Genomic DNA, 26,740 nt, shown 5'->3' on the forward strand with positions numbered 1-26,740 from the left:
ATCCAAGACTGAGAAAATGTAGATTATTAGATTTAGCAAAATGTTATAGCATGATTCATATTTGTTGATTGTGAAAATGCTTTTGGGAGATTGAATTAGCAGAAAGAAGACCTTTTACAAGGCTCAGAGAAAATAATCTCAGGAGTGTAACATTGGAATGAATTTGCAGATCTAAATGAGCATGTCTAAAAATTAATATAACAAAAGAAGAGTGGTACATAAAAGTAGAAAGTCAGCAAATAAGCCAGATTGATTTTGACATTTGACGAGCAACTATTATAGTGAAAGTAATCATGAAAATACAAGCTGACTGTGTTTTTAGTGATTAATTCTGGCTAGAGTATGACAAGTATCCAGATATTCAGACAAAAGCAAAAATGCTAATTTGCCTGAAACATATTTTTTCAGTGTAATTTGAATCATTGTTTTCCTATATTACTAAACTTTCTCCAGATGGTTCATAATTTTGCTTTTAGAGTAATTGTTTTGTTTTTAAACTTCCACCTTATCTTTTCTCATAAAGCAGCACTCATGACCAGAGCCCAGAACATAATACTAAAATCACATTTCTTAAAAGTATTCTACTTAAAGGACACATCTTCAATTCAATTGAAACTAAGTCTTACACAATGGGATGATTCTCAAATTATTTAAAGTGAATTACTGGTGGCAGCATTGGTGTTAAGGGAAAGACCATTGGAACAGGCATACATTACAACCAAAAGCCCTATTCCTCCTACCATAATTGGCCATCTATTTGGGGCAATGTAGCTTGGATAAAAGAAAACCTACTAAAGGTTTTGGCCGTAACTACATTTGTACAAGAAGATTCTGGTAAAATGTCAGGACTTCACCATCCAGCCCATTGGTTACTGATAAAGTTTTGATATGTGTCCCCTCCAGCTCTCATGCTGAAATGTGATTCCTAATGTTAGAGGTAGGACCTGGCAGGAGGTGATTGGATCACGGGGGTGGATCCCTCAGGAATGGCTTTGAACCATTCCCTTGGTGATAAGACAGTTCTTGCCAGTTAGTTTACATGAAATCTAATTGTTCAAAAGTCTGGGACCTCCCCTCAACCCCTTTCTCTCGCTCTCGCTCTTACTATGTGACTCACTTGTTCCCTTTCACCTTCTGCCATGGTTGTAAGCTTCCTGAAGCCCTTACCAGAAGGCAAGCAGATGTTGGTGCCTTGTTTGTACAGCCTGCAGAACCATGAGCCAATTAAACCTCTTTTCTTCTTACATTACCCAGTCTCAGGTATTTCTTTATAGTAACACAAAAACAGCCTAACACCGTCACCTACTCTGCAGTTTTTCCCAGCAGCTTGTCTGATGCCAAAGCCACCCCTTTCATAGATGGAAGCAAAGATGCCATTCTGGACAGTGAACAAAGTCACCGGGATAGGGTGTTAATTTTGTTCTTTCACAGCACATTGCAGCTTTCTTTGTGCAAAAACAATATGGAAAAGGAATGGGAAGTAAAACATGCTGTACTGAAAAGACATAACACAATATGTCAGTGGACAAGAACCATTTTAGAATAAAACTAATTTTATATATTTCTCAAAAGTATATTTGTTCATCTAATAAAGTGATGGGTATTAAAGGTAAATAATGGGGAAGGGGACAAAAATTCTTCAGTCTCAGTAGATAATATTAGAAAGTTTTCTTTCTCATAGAACTACAAAAAGGTGATTTGTGGTGTGATTTTCTCAACTTCGTCCCTACGCATATTATCTCTGTAAGATGAATCTTTTCTAAGACATGGATTGCCCTTTTATGCTGACTGCATGCGTGCGTATGCATAAAATGCCACATTTCCAATTAGGATGTGTATACTCAGGAAGGATGACATATCAGGGCTGTCAGCCTAAAAGCCCTACAGCTCAGGAGAATTTTCCATATCACTCTGTGGACCTGCCAAGATTATGGGACTTATCTATTTGTTTTCTTCCTCTTCTCTTTTCTTACCTTTCATTCCAAAGTCAACCTCTCTCTCAAACTGTAGATATTGTTATTTTGGATAGCTCTAGAAATAAAGTGAATTTGGTGATCTCTTTTACCAAAATTTAAATAACGTTTTCTCTTATCCCAGTAAGATACACTCCCTGTTTCCCTGTTTTTCCCAACATCAGTTAGTTTCCAACAATTTAGCTTTTCGTCTTCATATAGAAAAATGTGCTAACATACTACTGAAAAAGATTGCTTTGTGTGGAAGAAACTACAAGGAGAAATTTGCATTTGAAGTTTAGTGCTTGATAATGTCTTCTTTGGACATCTTAAATATTTTGCACGTGGAAATGTTGCAAAACATGTTAGTGGTCCACCCATTTAGTTAAATGACATCTAATAGGATAATGATGTAAGATCTTCAGAAAGACATTTCAAGCCCTTGAGATAGAAATGCAGAGTTCAGAAATATACAGTCTTTTTCTGATAGTTTTAAAATTCTTATATTGACAAACAGGGAAAAAGAAATAGGATGGGTGTGGAAATATTGGTATCAAGTTAGACTGTCAGGTAGAAATATAACTGATTTGAGTGTACTTTCAAACAGCTATATCAGTATTCAAATGCATAATTTAGATTTTCACTAGGTTCGACTTAATTGTGCATTAAATTATAAGGGATGAGGCCAGGTGTGTGAAGTTTGTACGCTATGTGGCCAAGGTCGAGAATTTGTGTGCTGTTTTCTGAAAGCCTTGGTGATTCAAGCATCATAGATATGGATGCCTCCAAGTTTCTCGGAAAGTATCATTCACATTTTTATTACTCTGAGAGAGTTAGATAAGATCACAGAACTTGAGGAGACACAGTAGACAATTCGGTCTGTTTTTTCTGCTAGTCTCATAGTAATTACCATATTTTTTCCAGATTGAGCAATTAATAATGCATTCTAATGCTTTCCATTTGGTTCTCTACAACATTGGTGTTAATGTCCTCATCTTGCCATTAAAGTTTCTTTTCTCTAGTTTTCTAATCAGACCAAGATGGTCTTTTTAAAAGGAAAGAGGCAGTAACTAGCTAATTGACAAAGCACATTTGCTCTCCTTCAAAGCATGTTGCAAAGAACAAATCAGCCTGTAGCACTTAGTCCTTCTGATGATTTTGAGGGAGAAGGGATTATATTATTCACAGTGGAAAAAATTAGACTATGAACAAGAAGGGCATTTTTTTTCCTAGCCTTATTTACTCAGTGTGAATGTGAGCTTACATTTAAGAATGCCTATTTTGTTTATCTGTTAAATTCTGACAACACCATTTTAATGCTATAATTGTTAGCTATTAAAGGCTTTAATTTTATTAAAAGATTAATGAAATAGATTTGTTAACTCATAGTAGGTTTTTTTTCTTTGTATAACAGATTCTTGCTTTGAGAGATATTTATGCTCTCTTGCTAAATTAATGGAAACACAGAAAAGATTAAATGACTTTTTGAGGATCACATCAAAATTTAGTGGCTCAGCTCAAATCAGAAATCTAGATTACAGCCCTTTAAGCTTCAGGCCATGTAGTCTCTTATGTTCATAAAATAATAGTTCGCATAGTAAAGGAGAGACAGTGCAATTTATCTTTGCTGTTAGTCAATGCCATCAATTCACTCTATTCATTCCTCTTTGTTTTTTTTTTTTTTTTTTTTGATTACTACAGAAAGATGTGTAACTACAGGTAAGACTTCAGTTGGCCTTAATAAAAATGTTTAATGCAGTATTAGATTCTAATATAAAATTTAGTTCTTGAATATAAATTAGAAAAATGTATATTCAAGAGATAGAAGATTTTTAAATTCTCATTACAAAAGAAAAGAATAAATTACCTTGATAAATGATCGGGGAAAATTTCAACACTTAGAAATGACATCTATGTATGTTACTCTAATCCATTTTGAAAGAACAATCAGCGTTATTCAAGTTTTATAAAATACATGAATGAGAACTGGTTATTGCCCTCAATGAACTTACAGTCATTTAGGGAGGATAGAACAAGTCCCTGCAAACAAAAACTAATAGTGCAAGACTAGGCATGATTAAGCACTAAATTCTGTTTTATGGGCTGACTTTGCTTTCGATGAGAAATCAGAAGAGATGGAAGAATAACTGCTGCTGAGAAGCACATCAAAAAGCTTATCCATCATGATCAAGTGGGCTTCATCCCTGGGATGCAAGGCTGGTTCAATATACACAAATCAATGAATGTAATCCAGCATATAAACAGAACCAAAGACAGAAACCACATGATTATCTCAATAGATGCAGAAAAGGCCTTTGACAAAATCCAACAACACTTCATGCTAAAAACTCTCAATAAATTAGGTATTGATGAGACGTATCTCAAAATAATAAGAGCTATCTAAGACAGACCCACAGCCAATATCATACTGAATGGGCAAAAACTGGAAGCATTCCCTTTGAAAACTGGCACAAGACAGGGATGCCCTCTCTCACCACTCCTATTCAACATAGTGTTGGAAGTTCTGGCCAGGGCAATTAGGCAGGAGAAGGAAATAAAGGGTATTCAATTAGGAAAACAGGAAATCAAATTGTCCCTGTTTGCAGACGACATGATTGTATATCTAGAAAACCCCATTGTATCAGCCCAAAATCTCCTTAAGCTGATAAGCAACTTCAGCAAAGTCTCAGGATACAAAATCAATGTGCAAAAATCACAAGCATTCTTATACACTAATAACAGACAAACAGAGAGCCAAATCATGAGTGAACTCCCATTCACAATTGCTTCAAAGAGAATAAAATACCTAGGAATCCAACTTACAAGGGATGTGAAGGACCTCTTCAAGGAGAACTACAAACCACTGCTCAATGAAATAAAAGAGGATACAAACAAATGGAAGAACATTCCATACTCATAGGTAGGAAGAATAAATATCGTGAAAATGGCCATACTGCCCAAGGTAATTTATAGATTCAATGCCATCCCCATCAAGCTACCAATGACTTTCTTCACAGAATTGGAAAAAACTACTTTAAAGTTCATATGGAACCAAAAAAGAGCCCGCATCACCAAGTCAATCCTAAGCCAAAAGAACAAAGCTGGAGGCATCACGCTACGTGACTTCAAACTATACTACAAGGCTACAGTAACCAAAACAGCATGGTACTGGTACCAAAACAGAGATATAGATCAATGGAACAGATCAGAGCCCTCAGAAATAACGCCGCATATCTACAACTATCTGATCTTTGACAATCCTGAGAAAAACAAGCAATGGGGAAAGGATTCCCTATTTAATAAATGGTGCTGGGAAAACTGGCTAGCCATATGTAGAAAGCTGAAACTGGGTCCTTTCCTTACACCTTATACAAAAATCAATTCAAGATGGATTAAAGACTTAAACGTTAGACCTAAAACCATAAAAACCCTAGAAGAAAACCTAGGCAATACCATTCAGGACATAGGCATGGGCAAGGACTTCATGTCTAAAACACCAAAAGCAATGGCAACAAAAGCCAAAATTGACAAATGGGATCTAATTAAACTAAAGAGCTTCTGCACAACAAAAGACACTACCATCAGAGTGAACAAGCAACCTACCAAATGGGAGAAAATTTTCACAACCTACTCATCTGACAAAGGGCTAATATCCAGAATCTGCAATGAACTCAAACAAATTTACAAAAAAAAAACAACCCCATCAAAAAGTGGGCAAAGGACATGAACAGACGCTTCTCAAAAGAAGACATTTATGCAGCCAAAAAACACATGAAAAAATGCTCACCATCACTGGCCATCAGAGAAATGCAAATCAAAACCACAATGAGATACCATCTCACACCAGTTAGAATGGCAATCATTAAAAAGTCAGGAAACAACAGGTGCTGGAGAGGATGTGGAGAAATAGGAACACTTTCACACTGTTGGTGGGACTGTAAACTAGTTCAACTATTGTGGAAGTCAGCGTGGCGATTCCTCAGAGATCTAGAACTAGAAATACCATTTGACCCAGCCATCCCATTACTGGGTATATACCCAAAGGACTATAAATCATGCTGCTATCAAGACGCATGCACACGTATATTTATTGCGGCACTATTCACAATAGCAAAGACTTGGAACCAACCCAAATGTCCAACAATGATAGACTGGATTACGAAAATGTGGCACATATACACCATGGAATACTATGCAGCCATAAAAAATGATGAGTTCATGTCCTTTGTAGGGACATGGATGAAATTGGAAATCATCATTCTCAGTAAACTATCGCAAGGACAAAAAACCAAACACCACATGTTCTCACTCATAGGTGGGAATTGAACAATGAGAACACATGGACACAGGAAGGGGAACGTCACACTCTGGGGACTGTTGTGGGGTGGGGTGAGGGGGGAGGGATAGCATTAGGAGCTATACCTAATGCTAAATGACGAGTTAATGGGTGCAGCACACCAGCATGGCACATGTATACATATGTAACTAACCTGCACAATGTGCACATGTACCCTAAAACTTAAAGTATAACAATAATAAATAAATAAATAAATAAAAGAATAACTGCTGCTGAGAATAACTGGGAGCGTTTCTTCAATAAGTTCAAAGTTAAACTAGATCTCAGTGGTTGGGAAACAATTTGAGGAAAGGAGGAGAGACGTTATAGGTGGGGTATGCAAGACTAAGCATAGGCTGTTTCTGAGATAGTACCAGATAGCTACGAGCTAGTGAGCAAAATGAAGTCTACATGCTCATTTGGTTATCAATTCAGCAAATATTTACAGAGATCCTACTATGCTAGATACTGACAGCACAGAAAGAAAGAAAGAAAAGAAAGAAAGAAGGAAAGAAAAGGAAAGAAAGAAAGAGAAAGAAAGACAAAATTCCTATTTTATGTATGGCCCCAGCAGGAAGCACATGGCATACCTAAACAGAGTTAAGAGAGGAGAGCATAATAAAAAGGTTTATTTACAAAGATGCTAGTGGGTTTTAGGGAAACCAGCAAAGGATAGTATAATGCTGTATGGCTAGCAATAGTGGAAAGCAGTTAATATTTCTAGATTTGAAGGGACAGTGGGCGGGAGAAGTTACTGAAACTCACAGGGAGTAGATGCAGGAAAAGGGCTGCCTCACAAGAGACGTAGCCTTCAGCAGAGTCTCACAGTCAACTTGCAGTAACGAGCCGGAAGGAAATCTGGTGAATAAATAGGGCCTTGCCCCAATCTCTTAATTTCCTGTTAATGTTTCCCACTAGCTAACTCCAACTGGAAGGCAACAGGGCCACTTTGATACAGTCACTGCAGGTCAATGCTGGGGCATAGCATATAGTGAAGAGCAGCACAGTGTGTGTATCAGGGATCCAGCAGAGAAGCACGAGGATGGAGAGACACACACACAGAGATTTATATAAATATATATAATTGATATTCATGTGTAATTTGAGGGTATTAATTTATATAAGTATAAATTAATATAAATATAATTTATTTATAATAAGCTGACAGGCTGGAAACTCTAGAGGAGAATCTGATGCTGAAGTCCACATGTAGAATTTCTTCCTCCTCAGGGAAACCTCAGTTTTGCTCTTAAGAACTTGCAATGGATTAGATGAGGCCTGCATAGATTATCAAGAATAGTCTCTGTTACTTAAAGTGAATTAAATATAGACGTTAACAAGATCTTTAAAAAATCTTCATAGTAATACATAGACTCATGTTTAATTAAAAAACTGCTTGCTATAGCCAAGCCAAGTTGACTCATAGAAGTAGTCATGGCTGTAGGACCAACAGGTCCATACACCCACTGCTCAGGAACAGACCAACACCCTCAGACAGCAGGGATGCATCAGAGATAGAGTTTAACGATCACAGGAGTCAACCAAGGAGATGGGAGGAGACCCTCAAATCCATCTCCCAGAGGGGCTGGGGTAATCATAGAGGACGAAAGGCTGGAAAATTGAGGTCGCTGGTTGGGGAAAGAGGGATGAAATCATCAGGATGTGGAAACTTCATTCTTTAGTGAGTCAGATTCTCATGGCATCCTTCAGACCAGCTGACGTCAGTAGTTTCACTGGTGCATAGGCCTTGAAAGACTATTTCAAATGGAAAACTTCATAATTTATAACGTTCAAGTTGTTATCTGCAAAACAGTTATGGAGAACTCTAATCTTCTAACAGGGCTACATGATTCCGAGGCAATAGAATCAAACAGCTATGAAGACCAAACAGCTCAGAGGACGCAGGTCAGAGAGCCAGCTGCCTAAAGATCAATGCTGAGTGGGCTGCAAGCTTGGCTTATTTTCTTTTCTCTCCCTCCCTTCCTCCTGATCAATTTTATAAAGTTTATAAGGATGGTTTCACCATAACAGCCTCTATTCTTACGGAGCTTATATTTTTTATAAGAGAATACAGAAAAATTTAAAAATTATATATACCCTTCAATTGATGATAACTGCTCAGGAGGATAAAGCAGAATATATTGATCAGGAGGGAGGAGAGATGCTGTTTTAGACAGGATGGTCATGGACATATGTAATCCGCTGATATTTGTGCTGAGATCTGAATAAAGCTAGAAAGTAAGTTGCACAGATCTCAGGAAATTGTTCCAGGAAGATGGCTCCAGCAAAGGCCTGGACTTGCTCTGTTCAAGGATGAGCAAGGAGGCCAGTTTCTGGAGCTGAAGCAGCATGCAAAGAGTAAGAAAATGAGATCCGATGATAACATGAGGTCAGATTAGGACCTTTCAAGTGAGTTAAGAATCTTGGATTATATTTTGAAGGAAATAGAAAGCAGTTAAACTTTTCAAGCTGAAAAGTAATTTGACCTTTTTTTTTTTTTAATGAACTTCTTTGGTCTTTGGGTAGAGAAAAGACCATGGGCATCAGGAGTTGAAGCAGGAAACGTGGAGTGCTTTAGTCTCAGTCCAGGACTGGATGAGCATTGTGGTGATAAAGACCATAATATACTCTGAAAGTAAAGTCAACATGATTTGCTTCCTAGATACAACACATACAAGAAAGAGAGAAGTCAAAGTTGCTTGATATTTGGCCTTAGCAACTGAATTAGTAAAATTACTATTTACTGAGATGCAAAAGACTAGAAAGAGGCAGGTTTGGGGTTGGGAGAATGAGGATTCAGGAGTTCTAATTGGAAATGATTAGTGTCTATTGGACATCCAGTTGGAAATGTTGAATAGGCTATTTGTGTCTGGAGTTCAGGAGAGAGGTCAGGGCTATAGATGTAAGTTTAATAGTTACCGACATAAATATATTGGGAGGAAAAAGAAAGAAAAACCAATAGGTTTAAAGCGGTAATTTATGATAGATTAGCGGCCCTGAACAGTGAGGCGGAATAGCATAGACTTCAGGGTTTCTTACATTAGCAGTTTACGCATTTGCCTCACTTATTACACTGTGAGCTCCTTAAGAGAAGAAATGGTGCCTTATTCATTTTGGATACTTAGCACACAGCTAAATAGCTAGTACATCATGGCCTGTTGGTAACTATTTATTGAATGAATGAATGAATGAATGAAGAATGAATGAATGAATGAGTTAACTAATTGAAAGAAATTATAATGTTAAGAACTAGAGCAGAAGCTAGAAAGCAGCTACACTCATATCACAGAAAGTTTTTTAAATGTATGGAAATCCTTGACAAGTAGAAAAATAATACATAGGTGACTTGTTGCTAAACATTATATGAGATGTAAAAATAAAAGGATACTATTGTCCTCAAGGGACAAACAACAGGCATTGAATAAAAAAGAAAATGAATGAATAAAAAAACATAATTAATGGTATCATAATTTAAAGGTGCATATGACTACTTCCAGCTAAAGTAATCATGGGCCACTCTATAAAAGAAGTAAGATTGGAATGGGAACTTCAAGAATAATTAATCTTTTTAACATATAATTGAGGAACCACATTTTAGACAATCAAAATATGAAGGTGTAGTAAGTATTCTAACATGGCTAGTATACAGGGAATAAATCAGGAAGTATAATAGTAGGAGATAAGACTGGCCTTGAATACCTAGGTAAACATAAGAATGATATTTAATGGGTAATATTAATAAGTATTAATATTATTTAGAAGACTCTTTTGTAAGTAATAGAAAATCCAACTAAAGCTTAAACACTGAGGAATGCATTAGTACCTGGAGGTCCAGCTATCAGATGGACTATGGGGATGACAACTCTGCATGAGGCTCCATCCTGGCTCCTTGCTATCTCCTGGTTCTATCCTCATACTGGATGTTAAAGAGCTGCTGCTGTTGAAGATTTCACATCCACAGAGTCCAGCATGCAGGGCAAAGGAAATGGTCTCCCTGTATGCCACTCTTTTTTTTTTTTTTTTCTTGAGACAGAGTCTTACTCTGTCACCCAAGCTGGAATGCAGTGGCGTGATTTCAGCTGACTGCAACCTCTGCCTCCTGGGTTCAAGCAATTCTCCTGCCTCAGCCTGCCAAGTCGCTGGGACTACAGGCGCACGCTGCCACACCTGGCTAATTTTTTGTATTTTAGTAGAGACAGGGTTTCACCGTGTTGCCCAGGCTGGTCGCGAACTCCTGACCTCAGGCAGTCCTCCCGCCTTGGCCTCCCAAAGTGTGTATGCCACTCCTAAGTCTCAGGAAGCAGTTCCAAGTGCCTCCAGTGAACTCCCACTCACATCTCCCTTGCTCACATTAATTCACCTGAGACTTTTCTTTCCACAACCAACTCTTCCTATCAGATCAATGTCCTTATTGGCTCAGATCTAGATTCCTGAAGCAATCACTGGAAAGGAGGATGAGACAACTGTGATTGAGTTAGACACTTCAGGGCTGTCCCAGGAGTGGGAGGTGGCACTCAATCACTCAGATGTCATACTTGGGGCAGGGGTACTGTGGCTGGAGGGTGAGTGAGTGAGACAGATATTGAGTAGGCAGCTTCAGGGTCCACCCACTATAGGAACTACAGAGGAGTCACATGAACAGGTAATTCCATAGAATGCTAATTTGATGGCAATACAATGATTTCATGATTTGCAAATAAATAAAATAAAAACTCAACTCATAAAATATCTTTAGAATAACACTTTGGGTAAATGTCTTTATTATCTAAATGTTGTTTATAAATCAATAATGTAAAAAACATCAAGAGAAAAATGGCCTAGAAACTTAAAAAATAAATACATATTATAAATACAAATGTTCTACTTACATGAAAAATGTTCTATCTTACTAGTATTCTAAAACTGTGAGCTAAAACATTAAAAAGTATAGATTTTTCTCTTTAAATTAGATTTTTAAAAAATACCTCTTACTATTGAAGAGTTGTGGTAGTTAGAGGAGAAAGTATTATAACACTCCTGAAAAGAAATTTAGCATCATGCTTTAGCAGCCTTATAATAGTCCATGATCCTATAATTACACCTCCAGGAATGTATCTTAAGAAAATAATCAGCAATACAATGAAAGATCTATATATAAAGACTTTCATAGCAGTGTTTGATATGGTTTGGCTTTGTCCTCACCCAAAATCTCACCTTGAATTTTAGTCCCCGTAATTCCCATAATCCCCACATGTCAAATGAGAGGCCAGGTGGAGGTAATTGAATCATAGGGGTGTTGTCCCCCATGCTGTTCTCATGATAGTGAGTGAGTTCTCACAAGATCCGATGGTTTTATAAGTGTTTGGTAGTTCCTTCTGCATTCTTTCTCCTTCCTGATGCCTTGTGAAGAAGGTGCCTTGCTTCCCCTTTGCCTTCTGCCATGATTGTAAGCTTCCTGAGGCCTCCCCAGCCATGCTGAACTGTGAGTCAATTAAACCTGTTTCCTTTATAAATTACCCCCTCTCAAGCAGTTCTTTATAGCAGTATGAAAATGGACTAATACAGTTTTCTATATAGCAGATAAAATCTGAAAAGACAATTAACAGCCAACAACAGGGAAATCCCCAAATAAGGATTGGTTCATACAATGGAAAACTATGCAGACTGAAAAATAATTTTGATAATAGAGAAAAATTTTCAATATAATTTTTTTAAACATAGAAACTCATATACTTTTTTAAAAAATGTTAACGAACAATTGTTTTGAAGGGAAGAGGGGTTTTTAAAATAATGGCCCTTTTAAAAGTTCTGCTTATGGAGATACAGCTAACCTCCCTAGTTAGCTGTATTCCTAAGTATTTTAATTATTTGTGTAGTTATTCTGAATGGGATTGGATTCTTGATTTGGCTGTCAGCTTGGATGTTGTTACTGTATAAAATGTTACTGATTTTTATACATTGATTTTGTATCTTGAAACTTTGTTGAAGTTGTCTAACAGATCCAGGAGCTTTTGGGCAGAGACTGTGGTATAAAATCTTATTGTTTGTGAAGAGAGATAGTTTGACTTTGTCTCTTCTATTTGGATGGTTTTTATTTCTTTCTCTTGCCTGATTGCTCTGGCTAGGACTTCCTGTACTATGTTGAATAGGAATGATGACAGTGGGCATCTTTGTCTTGTTCCAAGAATTACAAAACACTGCTCAAGGAAATCAGAGAAAACACGAACAAATAGAAAATCATTCCAAGCTCATGAATATGAATAATCAATATCATTAAAATGACCATACTGCTCAAAGCAACTTATAGATGCAAGCTATTCCTATCAAATTACCAATGACTACCCTGGAAGATAACCTAGGAAATACCATTCTATGCATAGGTCCTGGTGAAGAGTTCATGACAGAGGTGCCAAAAGCAATTGCAACAAAAACAAAAATTGACAAATGGGATCTAATTAAACTAAACAGCTTTTGCACAGCAAAAGAAACTATCATCAGAGTAAACAGACAGCCTACAGAATGAGAGAAAATCTTTCCAAACTATGTATCTGACAAAGGTCTAATATATAGAATCTATAAGGAACTTAAATTTGCAAGCAAAAAAAAAAAAAAAACCTTACTAAAAAGTGAGCAAAAGACGTAGACGATTTTCAAAAGAAGAGATACACACAGCCAACAAGCGTATGAAAAAATGCTCATCATCACTAATAATTAGAGAAATGCAAATCAAAACCACAGTGAGATTCCATCTTATACCAGTCAGAATGGCTATTACTGAACAGTTAAAAAAAAAATAACATGCTGGCGGGAGAAAAGGGAACATATGTTGGTGGTGGGAATGTAAATTACCTCAACCACTGTGGAAAGCAGTTTGAAGATCTCTAAAAGAACTTAAAACAGAACTACCATTCAATCCAGTAATCCCATTATTGGGTATATATCTGAGAAATAAAAAACATTCTACCGTAAAGACCCATGCACACGTATGTTTATCACAGCACTACTTGCAATAGCAAAGACATGGAATCAACCTAAATTTCCAGCAACAGTAGACTGGATAAAGAACTATGGTACACATACACCATGGAATACTATGCAGCCACATAACAAGAATAAGTTTGTGCCCTTTGCAGCAACATGGATGGAGCTGGAGGTCATTATCCTAAGCGAACTAATGCAGGAAGAGAAAACCAAATGTTACATGTTCTCACTTATAAGTGGGAGCTAAACATTGAGTACATATGAACACAAGGGAAAAACAGGCACCAGGGTTTACTTTACAGTGGAAAGTAGGAGGAGGGACAGGATCAAAAAACTACCTATTGGGTACTATGCTTATTACCTGGGTGATGAAACAACCTGTACACCAAACCCTCATGACCTACAACTTACCTATATAACAAACCTGCGTATGTACCCCTGAACCTAAAATAAAGTTTTTTCTTAAAAAAAAGTTCTGCATCATTTTAACATACTTTGAATAAGTGCCTGCCTAAAAAAGACAGTCTTTCATTTTGCTAAGATGAAGGACTGCATTCTATTTGTGAGTGATCTTTGAATGTAATCACAATGCCAGCTTTTCTACAGTCTGTCCTAACTTTCTACATAACAGTGTCAAAAAGCAAAAATAAACAAGGTGCAACGATGCACACCTATAGTCTCAGCTACCTGAGAGGCTGAGGCAGGAGGATCACTTGAGCTCAGGAGCTCGAGACAATCCTAGGCAACATAGTGAGACCCATATCTGAAGGAAAAAAAAGTATTTAATTAGCTGGGTGTCGTGTCTCATGCCTGTAGTCCCAGCTACTCGGGAGGCTGAAGCAGGAGGATCAGGAAGATCACTTGAGGCCAGGAGCTCAAGGCTGCAGTGAGCTATGATGACACCCCTGCACACTAGCCTAGGGGACAGAGCGAGAGGCCATATCTCTAAAATAAATAGATAAATAAAAAATATAAGGACATAAAAATCTCACTTGAATTATAATATATCAATATTATTAATTTGAAAATATGGAGTCTACCATGAGTCCATCATTGTTCTGTGTAAGGGAACACTGAAGTTGAAGTATCAACAAATTTATTAAAATTAGTTTTATCATTTTGATGTTGGGCCCATAGCCCTTGAATAATCAAAGTGACCATTTAAAATATTTCACAATGTTGATAATTGCTGAGGGTGGGTGATGGGTACATGGGGATTGATTCCATTATTCTATCTAATTTTGTGTATATTTTGAAATTTTCATGCTAAAAATTGAAAAGTAAAATAATTTACATGAAATGGGTTAAAGCATGTTTAATTTACAATGATTAATTTTCTAAAACTTAAATTCTGAAGTTTTCTCCATACTATATGAACAATTTTCCAGTTAACAGAGTTTGAAAATGCAAATCTTTTATTTAAACAAGGATGAACAGTAAAACAATATGTTGGCATAGGTATAAACTGTCCGTGCATTGTAAACATCTTTACTATATTGTAAATGTTACTTTATAAAATAACATGTATGAAATTTTGTATTGGAAGGGATCTTCTTATATAGAAAAGTTATATCATATTTATAGATTCATTTTTAATAACCTAGCATTTTATTTTAGGATCAATAATTCTGTCTTTATAAGCAAACTAATTCTACTGGGCACTTTTTTGTATGGCTTTATTGTTAAATGTATTCGCAATTGGACAAGCTGTTTCATTTTCCACATTTAATACACTTTAATCACCATAAAATAATAAAAGCATTTTAGATTTATAAGAACTTTAGAAATCATCTAAACTATGAAATAATTATGGGCAAGTCCAATGACTTCATCATTATATCCCTAATTTTGAGCATTCAACAAAAAAGCATTGCACTGAATAGATTTAGTATATTTTCCCATCTGGCGTGGGGCTTTTACCCATAACATTCCTGACTGATGGATGTATTAGTCTCTATACAAATCCTTCCAGTAACAAGGTTCTCATTTTTCAGGTGTTTATTAAATATCCCTGTGTTAGTTTTCTAAGGTTGCTATTATCATCTACCCCAATCTGAATGGCTTAAAACAACAAAAATTTATTCTCTCGCTGTTCTAGAGGCCAAAAGTCCAATATCAAGGTGTCAGTAGGGCCACACTCCCTCTGCATAGGAGAGAATATTTCCTTTCCTCTTCCTAGCTTTTGGTGGTTGGCTAGTCATTCTTCTGCATTCCTTGGCTCACAGCTGCAACACTTCAATCTCTGCCTTCATCGTCACATGCCATTCTTCTCCTTATGTCTGTGTCTTTATGTGATATTTACCCCTCCTGAGTCTGTGTCAAAATTTCCTTCTACTTATAAAGACACCAGTCATATTGAGTTAGGGCTCACCCTAATCACCAGCCTCATCTCAATTTGAGCCCAGCTGCAAAGACCTTATTTCTGATAAGAACACATTCCTAGATCTTGAGAGTAAGGACTTTGTGTATCTTTTGAGGGACATAATTCACGCCATAACACTAATATACAAAATAACGGGACACAGTTGTAGAAAGTGGAGGGTGTTCTTTGGACAATCCCTAAATTCTCTAGAATGACGTTTTCTCATTTTTAAGGTAGTCGAATGAAATTGCATGATAATAAAAGATAGGAACACCTACTGTGTACTGATCATATGCTAGGCAAAAGTTCTGTCCACCATGCAGTAATAACTCTGAGCCTCCCAGAGACTCCACTAGCTAGCAAGTCCAGCCCCATTTTATGGTTATACATACTTGAGGCATAGAGAGGTAAAGTAGCTTTCCAAGCTCACACAACTAGTAAATGAAGACATCAGGAAACGTATTCAAGCAATCTATGTTTCAACCCCATCTTCGTTAGATCAGATAGTTCATTCTGAGTCTCAGATCCTTGCTTCAAACTTTCACTACTGCTCTTAGCTGTGCCTTAGCACTCACTACTCCTTCCATGCGAAGTCCTTTAAATATTTGAAGATGGCTATTATGGTCTAACTAGTCTTTTCTTCCCCAAGACAAACATTGTAAATTCTTTCAATCATTTTTTATGTTGAATCACTTTCAAATTTTTCCATTTGAATAATCCTTAGTTCATTATGCAGAATACTGGAATTATGATTGCCTACATTACAGTGCTTCTAACTGAAGTTTATATATATATGGACAAAACCTCATGATTATCCAGAATTCACGAATTACATGATGTGAATTGAATAAATGCATTTTTATAGATTTCATATTAGTAGGGGTGGAGTTAATAAAGCTTCCTACACATTTTGATACTGCTATTCTACTTTGAATGCTAGGCAACTCTGAATATTTTGAAGGATTCATAATAACTATTACTTCCCCATTTGTGATAAAAAGATCAAGTAAAATGGATGTGAAGGGCCTTAGGGATTGTTTCATGTAAAATTGCAATGCCCCTTTTTATATCACATCTCCGCTCCCAAGAGATTTCTGAAAGGATTTAGTCAAACATGAAACTTTTTGTTCTATTTGTAAGTAACGTATTTTTATTTCAGAATCAAATCTAATATGCTGCTTTCTATTTTTGGACCTTAAAAATAGCACAAAAAGCTCTTAGATCTTCATTGGGGTCCACATACATGTGTCTGCAATTGGATTAGATAAATTGGAACTTCATGAAAATGAGATAGAGTTAAAGTATTTCATGGTCTGGTTTCTTCATAAGAAATAATATAATTTTATCATGGTGCCCTGGTGCTAGACAAATTCTGAAGCCAACTGTAGGCTTTTATCAAAAATTAAACTTTGACGTAGAGCCAAGATTCTGGTTTTCAGCTAAGATGCTTTATATCTATGGCAGCTTTGCACTTCATGGACTAATTGCCATAATACATGGTTATTGATGCAGAATCCTCCACGGTTCCTTTTGCTCTAACAGACTTGCATATTAAAAATGGAATCTTTAACATATTTAATAGCACAAGTGACTAAGTTGTCAGAAATTTTCACACTTAAATGCTGACAGCCTCATCCCCTTGAAGTAAGGACATTCTCTTTTTGCTATTCTTCATTCACTCTTCTGCCTGTTATCATTAATATTGCTCGGATTGTCAGATGCTGGCATCTGGCAAATCCAATTCTTACTGGCCCAGAGAATGTGCTAATTATATCCTACAGCTAATTAGAAAGCATCCTCTTTGCTAGAGAACAGTTTATTTAGCTCATCAATAAATAAGACTTGGTTTGAATCTTGATTTAAAAATCAAAGGGAAATGGAAATGGGATGAGGTAGAGGAAAAGATACCCTTCATAATGCAGGAATCCTTGTTAATTAAATTTTAAAAATGAATATAGATTTTGCATAAGGTCTGGAAGGAGGGGAATTTAGACTAAAACACTAATTTCAAGAAACTTACTTATGTTTAAAATATGTTATTTTAAAATCTCAAAATAACTGTAGTAGAGGCATCAATGACCTAATTTTAAAACAGGTCAGATTCCTTAGAAAGGGATTGGGAAGCTTGTGTTTTATTGATGAATATTTCGTGAACAACACACATGATTCAATACTTGTGCTTAGATTGGGTTCTTCTGAACAATCAAATTTCTGCAGTCAGTATTTAATTGTCCTGTAGTCAGTAATTTAATTACTTACACAGGATTTACTAAAGAAAAGTTACAGTTCCTTTTATTACCTGAGCTTTACTATGACTTTGGAGATGACTTAGGTAGGTATTAACCATTCAGATATATATAATAAACTGGTTCATTCACTTTTTTTCCTCTTTATCTGCCCAGTCAAATCTGAGCACTACATGTAGCATAGAAAGACATTTTCATGCTAATTTTCAAAATTGCTGTCAATTTACCATGACTAATTAAAATGTGAAGCTCCATAACATTTTAAGCCAGTGGTTCTCCACCCTGGTTGCACTTTAGAGTCATCTAGGGAAGCTTTTTAAAAATATTCAATATTGTCCCCCACTTGCCACCTCCCCACATACAAATTCATTCAGAATTTCTGGGCATGGGACCCAGGAAACATTTTTTTTTTTAAGTCTTCCAGGTGATTCAAATGTGTCTGTAGATTGAGAATAATCATTCTATGAGATAGTTGGTCACAAAAGATTGAGAAGCCATAATAAAGCTTTCTTGAATTTCTTAAGAAACAGATAAAAGCAGGAGGTCAATTAATGAAAATAATTAGTTATTTTAGCTTGGATAATCTCAGAGATATCTGTGTCCTACACAGCAGGGTTCTGTAAGGGGCACATGGATACCTCTGAGAAGCTGATGATGACTTCCTACTGCCAAAGCAGGCAAACACATGAAACTGGCATGGATGATGATATATTTCACAGAAAATCAGAATCTGTGAATCCCTGAAAGAAGGAATGTTCTCAGAGATAAAAGAACTGAAATAAAAAAATAAAGCCCCCAATTTTATGTACTGAGCCATGCAGGCGGAGATTATATTGATGAATAATGATTTTTAAGATAGAAAAACTTTCCCCAAGGACATTTACTTGTTTCATTTTAAGAAAATAAGATGGCTGGGCGCAGTGGCTCACACCTGTAATCCCAGCACTTTAGGAGGCCAAGGCGGGCGGATCACGAGGTCAGAAGATCCAGACCATCCTGACTAACACCGTGAATACCCATCTCTACTAAAAATACAAAAAATTAGCTGGGCATGGTGGTGGGCGCCTGTAGTCCCAGCTACTTGGGAGGCTGAGGCAGGAGAATCTCTTGAACCCAGGAGGCAGAGGTTGCAGTGAGCCAAAATTGCTGCACTCCAGCCTGGGTGAAAGAGTGAGACTCCACCTCAAAAAAAAAAAAATACACAAGCTTCTTGAGAAGACCTAATTCTTTCCTGAATCTCACACTCTTCCCTCCTGATCAGCGTATCCTGCACCTAAAATAAAGAGGACTCATGCATTGCTTATTCCAGTCTAGCTTCCTGATTATTAAAAAAAAAATTACAAATTTTATCTATTCCCTTTCCTTTAAATTATATTGGACTGATGCTATTAAAGCAGACCTCCAAATTTTAAAGTCCTTTAGATTTCAACCTCAAATTACTAAGGGGTAGAGTAGCTATCCACTTCGAGGTCTATTTTATAGTCTAAACTTTATTTCATTCTTTCTCTCTACAATCACCACCCAATGCTGTCTGATTTTCTTTGAACCATTCTTAGATGATCTCATTCAAATCATGTTCTTTAAATGTTCTCAATTCACCTTTTTCTATTACAACCCTAGAAGTGTAAGGTGTTAAAATCAACTCTGAAGCTATTCTAGCTACGTTCACTCAGCCTAATAATTCCTAGATTACGCTATGCTTTTTTAAAGCACACAATTAGCAACTCATTGGGTAGTTTGAATCAAAGAATTTCTTAGAAGTTATCACATGTAAATCCATTGGCCTGCATAAGTAATCCAAACTATATCAATATTTTTTTAAGTTAAGAATATTTTGAGATTCCTATTCATGCTGTTTTTTGTCTCTTTTCAGTCAAGTCATTATCCCTAAAATATTGTTATTAACAGACAAGTAGCAGACTAGATTCATATCAGTGGCACACTAAACATCACGGTGCATGCTTCCAACACAGGAAGGAATGAAAAACTGATAAAAAGGACTAGAAAGTTAACTGATAAAAAGACTATAGTATAAAAGTTGATATGTATATACAAATGTATCTCCACAGAAATGTATTGTGGAAGATCAGTAAAAAAAAAAGTTTTCCACCAAACAGGAGGACACCTAAGGAACACTGAAGAAGTGGTACACACAACATGGCCCTTCTGATTTCTACTTTTGTGTGCTAGTAGGTAGTGTGTTGGATTGGAGATTAAAATATCTATGGCACCGAATAACAGGAAAAATGTCTTTTAAATCAAAGTTAACTCTTGATTCTCTAGTAATTAGATTTAATTTTATTACAGTCATTAATATTGACTAGTCCCTGTAGGTGAGTTATCCTTACAGGACACTTAGGCATGCTTATATGGGACTTACTTTAAAGTAGGCCACTTATGATGTAACTTATGTATATTTATATACTTATAAATATTGTAATTTACCCTATTCTCCCAAAAGGCTACCCATTTCAACTTCTTACATGGATACATTTCTTTGTTTATAGTTTATAGCTTATCCCATATAGTTTCATATATAGATGATGATTGGAAAAAGCAATTGGAAAATAATATAAAGCTTAGCTCATCCCTAAGAAGCAGAAAAATCATTATATAATATGTAAAATTTTGCACACAGTAAATACCCATTTAATATTTAAAGAAAGAGAGTAGAATTCAGAATCAGTCTTGCCAATATATATCCAAGCTACTACAAAAGAACATTTATGATTGCCATAAAATTTACCAAGAATTTCTGGAGAATATATTTTTATCCAAAATATCCTTTCATTATCAAAATATTCTTTGGTGCTTTATAATTATCTAAACAATTATATGATACCAGAATATGAGACACCACATTGTAGCTCTACAATTTTTCACTTCTTCTCTAATTCTTATTTATAGAACTTATCAAATTTGAGTTTCATCACAAATCTAAGTTCAAATACTAAGAATTTTTACTGGAGAATAAGAGGCCTTAGCTCAAATACTAACCATACTAAGAAGTAAAATATTTTGTATTTCACAAATACTAAGATCAAATTGTGACCCTTCTATAGTCCTCTGTGCTGCACTATAGCTGTGAGTCATCACTTTTGGGAGGCTCTGTTCAGTAGGAGTTAAGAGCCCAGCCAACAGACTATAATTACATTATTCAATGATCTGCAGCCTGTGCCTCGAGCAACTTCTCACCACATTAGTAGTGGCAATGAAAGCTGGAAAACTATGTGTACAAATTAAAACAGAGAAAAATAAATCAGAAGTAAAAACCATTGTTTGTAAAGGGGCTTCAGGTTAGAAAAATTACAGTTTCAGCATCTGAGATCTCACTCAAGTTCAAATGTCGGTCCGATCAAGAATCCATCCAAAAAAGTATGTGCTTAAACCATTTTGGGTTGAGTACATTTGCTGGAGAGTTAAACTGCTGTAACCTAGGCCATCAGCAGGAACATTTTAACTAATGGAAGCTAGTGTTTGCTAATTTCCAGCTTGAAACATCAAAATATAAATATGAAAAAGGATAATTTAGCAAGTAATCATCAATATTTGATTAATACAGAGAAATCTATCCCCAACCACTCACCAACTAGATTTCTGAATACAGTCAGAAAAGTACCATTACCTCCAAGTCATTGGTTTAAAAAAACAAGTAAATGTGTGTGTGTGTGTATGTGTGTGTGTTATTTTAGTCCATTCAGGCTGCTAGAACAAAATACCTTGGACTGGGTAATTTATAAACAACAGAAATTTATTAATTTATTTCTCAGTGTTCTCGAAGTTAGGAAGTCCAAGTTCAAGGTGTCAGCAGATTCAGTGTCTAGTGAGGGCCCACTCTCTACTTCTAAGATGGTGCTTCTTGCTCACATGGTAAAAGCAGCAAATAATCTCTCTTGGCCTCTTTTTAAGAGCACAAATCCAATTAATGAGGGGTCCACCCTCATGACCTTGTCACGTCCCAAAGCCTTCACCTCTTAATACCAACTCATTGGGGATTAGATTTCAGCATCTGAATTCTGGAGAAACACAAACATTCAGAACACAGCACTGCCCAAAGACCTTATCTCCTAATTCCATCACCTTGGGGGTTAGAATATCAATACATAAATTTGGGGCAGCACAAACTTTTAGACTATTATATATATTTTTTCACAGTAATATATGTAATATATAGTAATATATACAAATATATAATGTATTTGTAATTTATATATTCACAATATTAATTAAAAGAAATATGTACCTACTTAAATCAGCCAGTAGCCTAGTGGAACAAATCATGTATATCAGGTTGGATTTCAAACACAGGCGAAAGAACAACCTTTGTTTGCATCACAAAAGAAACTATGCCTGGTTGGAACACTGCCATACCACTAAGTGATCTGCTGATAACTTGTGGCTCAAAATGTTTCTATCATCATATTCCTTCCTTTGGTAGTACTACACACACTTTGATGTTGAGATAACATGTATACTTCACATGCAAGACACAATAGGAGCAGAAATTGCTCCCTTGATTTAGCCAGTAGTTATTTATAAATGTTGAACGGTGCAAAATTGTGGTTATCTGCAGATCCTCATTAATAACACCTCATACTATTTCTGCAAAGGCAAATGCACTTTGACATTCAATATTTTTTCTTCACAATTATTTGAATTTTCTCTGAACAGAAGTAGAAAACAGGTCATCGTACCCACAGTTTAAATAGCAAGACAGTTTATTTTAGATTGTGGTGAAAGCCAATAGCTTAGGTGTTCTAATAAATAAAATTGCTCCTCCTTTCACAATGTAAAATGCCAGAATGCTGTTACTTCTTTTCAGGCTATTGTGTAAAAGTTAGTTCTATGGGTAAAAATCCCTTAAGTGTTCCAGACCCTATTGGTGAAATTTAGTTGCTCTAACCGAAAAATAAAAACTGTGAAACCTAAGAAGCAAGAATCGATAACACTTGGAAAATCATAAGTGCAGAGACTGTTTGGAAGGAAACAAGTAGCAAAAAACTAAAACCCTCCTATTTTTAATATTAGTTATAACTTAGGTTACACTTGAGACATTTTGGGCATTCATCAAGTAACTGTTTGTTAAAACTATTTGAAGGACTCTAGACAAGACCACAAAGAAGGCAAAATCTCCAGAAGCAGTTTTGTTCACCTACTTCTCCATCCCTTCACGAGTCTAGGGACTTGATCCATCCCTGTCTGCCTGATGTCCCCAGAAGGGATCTTGTCGCTCTGTTATTCTGAACATGCCATTTTGTTAAATCCTTACTTGTCTCTTTTCTTCATGAAAGCATACCTGCCATAAATTTTGTTTCCTCAGAACATGTCAGATAGTGATATTCCAATTTCACCTTGAGTAACTTTCTTTTATGCACTCTATTTAAAAATCTATGGGATTAAAATAAGCATCTCCCTTATTCCAAGAAAGATAATGTATTTAGACTATTTATATTATTTCTTTATTCACATATTCTTTCTTCTTCTCTCTTTCCTTCTTTCTTTCGACATTCTTTTAAGGCCTTAGGAGCTGTTGTTAACCCCAATGACACTGTGTCTTGAAGGAACAGCCTCTTACATGTCTTTGAACAGTACCTAATAATAGCACTTGGTAGTTACACAATAACTGTTAGTTGAACTTAACTAAATTACCTCCAATTTACTCCATAGTTGTGTATAATTAAAGGAGAACTCTTGGCCCTGATTATGACTAGTTAATGTAAAAAGTAAAAATTTTAAGTTTACTGGATGAGTTTGGAGAGTCATTAACCATCAACATATCAAAGAATAATTCCTTGCACTACTCCCTGAAGAGCAAACAGCTTAGTTACCCTCCATGAGAAATACTTGGTGTCATATCAAAGCTTGTAATGCTCCTGCATCAGTTCACATGGCTTTCATTCTAAGGACTTATATTTCAAATGGTTATTTTTTTGTCCATTTGCTTTCTACATACAGAATGCATGTCAGTAGGTTTTTATTTCAGTCACGCTGGGAGATTCCTTCTTACCTACCAGCTCATTCACCTATTGCTGTAAGTTAACTTTGTATATACCACACAACTTAGATTCCAAGTTATACACTGACACCACACACCCACAAACACACACACACACACAGTGTTAGGGTTCTCTAGCAAAACAGAACAGGATGTGTGTGTGTGTGTGTGTACATACATGTAGATATATACATACATAAAGTCTCTCTGCTTCTGTCTCTGCATGCGTGTGTGTGTATATATATGCATGTATTTTAGGTAGTGAGTATAATTAATTTGTTTTCACTCATAAGATTGATGGTATTAGTCCCTTTACAAGTTAAGATTTAAATGGGTTAAGCATCTTACCCATTTTAGACCTTTATTAATTCAACAGATATTTATTAAGCTCTTACTATGTGCCAGGCAGTGAACAAGACAGGTATATTTGTGCACATATATATATACACACACATACACACGCACACAAACACACACGCAGACAGAGACAGAAACAGAGAGATTTTAAGGAACTGGCTATGTGATTGTGGAGGCAAGTCCGAAATCTTCAGGATAAACTGGCAGGCTACATACCCAGAGAAGAGTTGCAATTGGAGGCCAAAAGCAGTCTGCTGGTAGAATTCCATCTTGCTTGGGAGGTTATTCTTTTTTATTAAGGCCTTCAGCTGATTGGATGAAGCCCATCCACATTATGGAGAATCAACTGATTTATGCAAATTCTGCTCATTTAAATATTAATCTCTTCTTTAAAATATCTTCACGCAAACATCAAGAATAATGTTTGATGTTTGATGGTCTAGCCATATTGACACATAACGTTAACCATCATACACTCCCAGCATTTGGGTTCTCCTATACTGCTTTAAAAGATGAAGAAACTTAAATTTGTTCATGTAACAACATAGTTAATCATCCTTACTGTGAGGCTGGTACAGTTCTGTTTGTTAGGCCAGGTGCAGTGGCTCACACCTGTAATCCCAGCAATTTGGGAGGCGAAGGCAGGCGGATCACCTGAGGTCAGGAGTTAGAGACCGGTCTGGACAACGTGGTGAAACCCTGTCTCTACTAAAAATATAAAAATTAGCTGGGTGTGGTGGTGCACACCTGTAATCCCAGATACTAGGGAGGCTGAGGCAGGACAATCACTTGAACCCAAAAGGTGGAGGTTGCAGTGAGCTGAGATCGTGCCACTGCACTCCAGCCTGGGTGAGAGATCAAGACTCCATCTCAAAAACCAAACAATTAAACACTTCTCTTTTATAACATTAATAAGGAGATTAGTAAATGGACAATATATGTCTTTGGTTCCATATCTTGACTTTCATGGAAATACCTTTAAACACAAACACATAAGGCTTGTAGAATTAAGTTGCTAGCATAAAGACTGTCATGCTTTATGATACATACTAGAAGAATTTTCACTTCTCATAACATTTGTTTCTTAACTAGCTCCCATAAAACTTCTTTATTATAGAGTTCATAAAGCATTTTTCACCTCCTAAATTCAATTCTTAAAGTAGCTATTAAGTGCCTACAATGTACCCATTTGTAGTGTTATTAATAGCAATTATGATACCAACTCTAACCAGCAAAAATAGAGTGCAAGGCAATGAAAATGTCTAAATAACCTGTATACTATAATTTTCTTGGTGATGGTAGAATTCTCTTCTGTATATACATAACAAGAAAATATTAAGCTTTGTCCCTGTATTTAAATAGGAAAACATGTTTTCTCTGACAATAAAAAGTCCAGGTAAAGAAAGATAAGTAAGGTGATTCTCACTTCCTTCAGCCATTTTCCTAGAATGTACCTCTAGTTATATCAAGTAAATGCTCAAAAATCTTTAATAGAGCCTTGTGGTCCATGAACTATGCCAAATCCAGTCTGTGGTTTGTTTTTATACAACCTGGGAGCTAAAAATGGTTTTTGCATTTCTAAATAGCTGTAAGAAAAAAACAAAGAGGAATATGCAGAGCCTAAAATATTTGCTGTCTGGCCTTTTACATAACAAGTTAACAAGTTTGCCAACCCCTGGTCTAGAAGATGACATACAAAATCCATAGCATGACATTGAAGGGCTTTCACACTCTGAAGACAAATTGATGGACAAACTACACTTCAAATGTTCCCTGTCCTGGCATGTCCTTATTTTCCTGTGCGGTCATCTAAATTCAGCTGTCTATCAAGGAACAGCTCAAGCTCATCATCTCTACGAAGCTTTATCTGGCTATTCAGTTCCATTGTAATCTGTTTTGGAATCCCAATAGGCATGAATATTTGCTTCACTCACCGATGATCTTGTTTCTTTTTATGTACACATTTTTATCTAACCTTGTATTCCCAAGAAGAGTTAACATCCTTACATGGTTTCTTTTGGACAGTGTCATGCATATATTTAGTGTCAGTTTTGCAACTTTTAAGGACTTTCTGGGTCCTGCAAGTCTAATTTCTTATTAAGCAGTAATTGATCAACATAATTCATGAGGAATCACTATTGTCAAACATTGGTAAGCCTACAAATACATTTTGTTCTCCATTTAATCCTCAAAAAATTTTAGGTGATGGGTATAATTAACTTGTTTTTACTCATAAGATTGATAGTTCTAGTCCCTTCACAGGTTAAGATTTAGATGAGTTAAGCATCTTATCCATTTTATACCTTTATTAATTCAACAGATATTTATTAAGCTCTTAATTTGTGCCAGGCGGTGAAAAAGACAGACATAGTCCCTGTCCTAACATAGTGACAAATTTTGGATTCAAACTCAACTGAGTTATTAACATCTACACCATAATATCAGGCGCATTTTTCTGGCATAAAGAGACAACACCTTAATCAAAATAGCTGCACTAGTTTTATAAGATTAAATGAAAATAAAGAGTATGCA

At 36.1% G+C, this 26,740-nt stretch overlaps 1 long non-coding RNA gene across 1 annotated transcript in view; it reads right to left on the reverse strand.

The window, feature by feature from the left end:
• Window positions 1-22,170, reverse strand: part of LOC129136736 (uncharacterized) — a 34,238-nt gene extending 12,068 nt beyond the window's left edge. The window contains exon 1 of the long non-coding RNA XR_008538690.2: window positions 22,104-22,170. This is a non-coding gene — a long non-coding RNA (uncharacterized LOC129136736). The remainder of the gene's footprint in view (window positions 1-22,103) is intronic.
• Between the last annotated feature and the right edge of the window lie 4,570 nt (window positions 22,171-26,740).

Source organism: Pan troglodytes, chromosome 14, assembly GCF_028858775.2.
Source record: "Pan troglodytes isolate AG18354 chromosome 14, NHGRI_mPanTro3-v2.0_pri, whole genome shotgun sequence".
NCBI lineage: Eukaryota > Metazoa > Chordata > Mammalia > Primates > Hominidae > Pan > Pan troglodytes.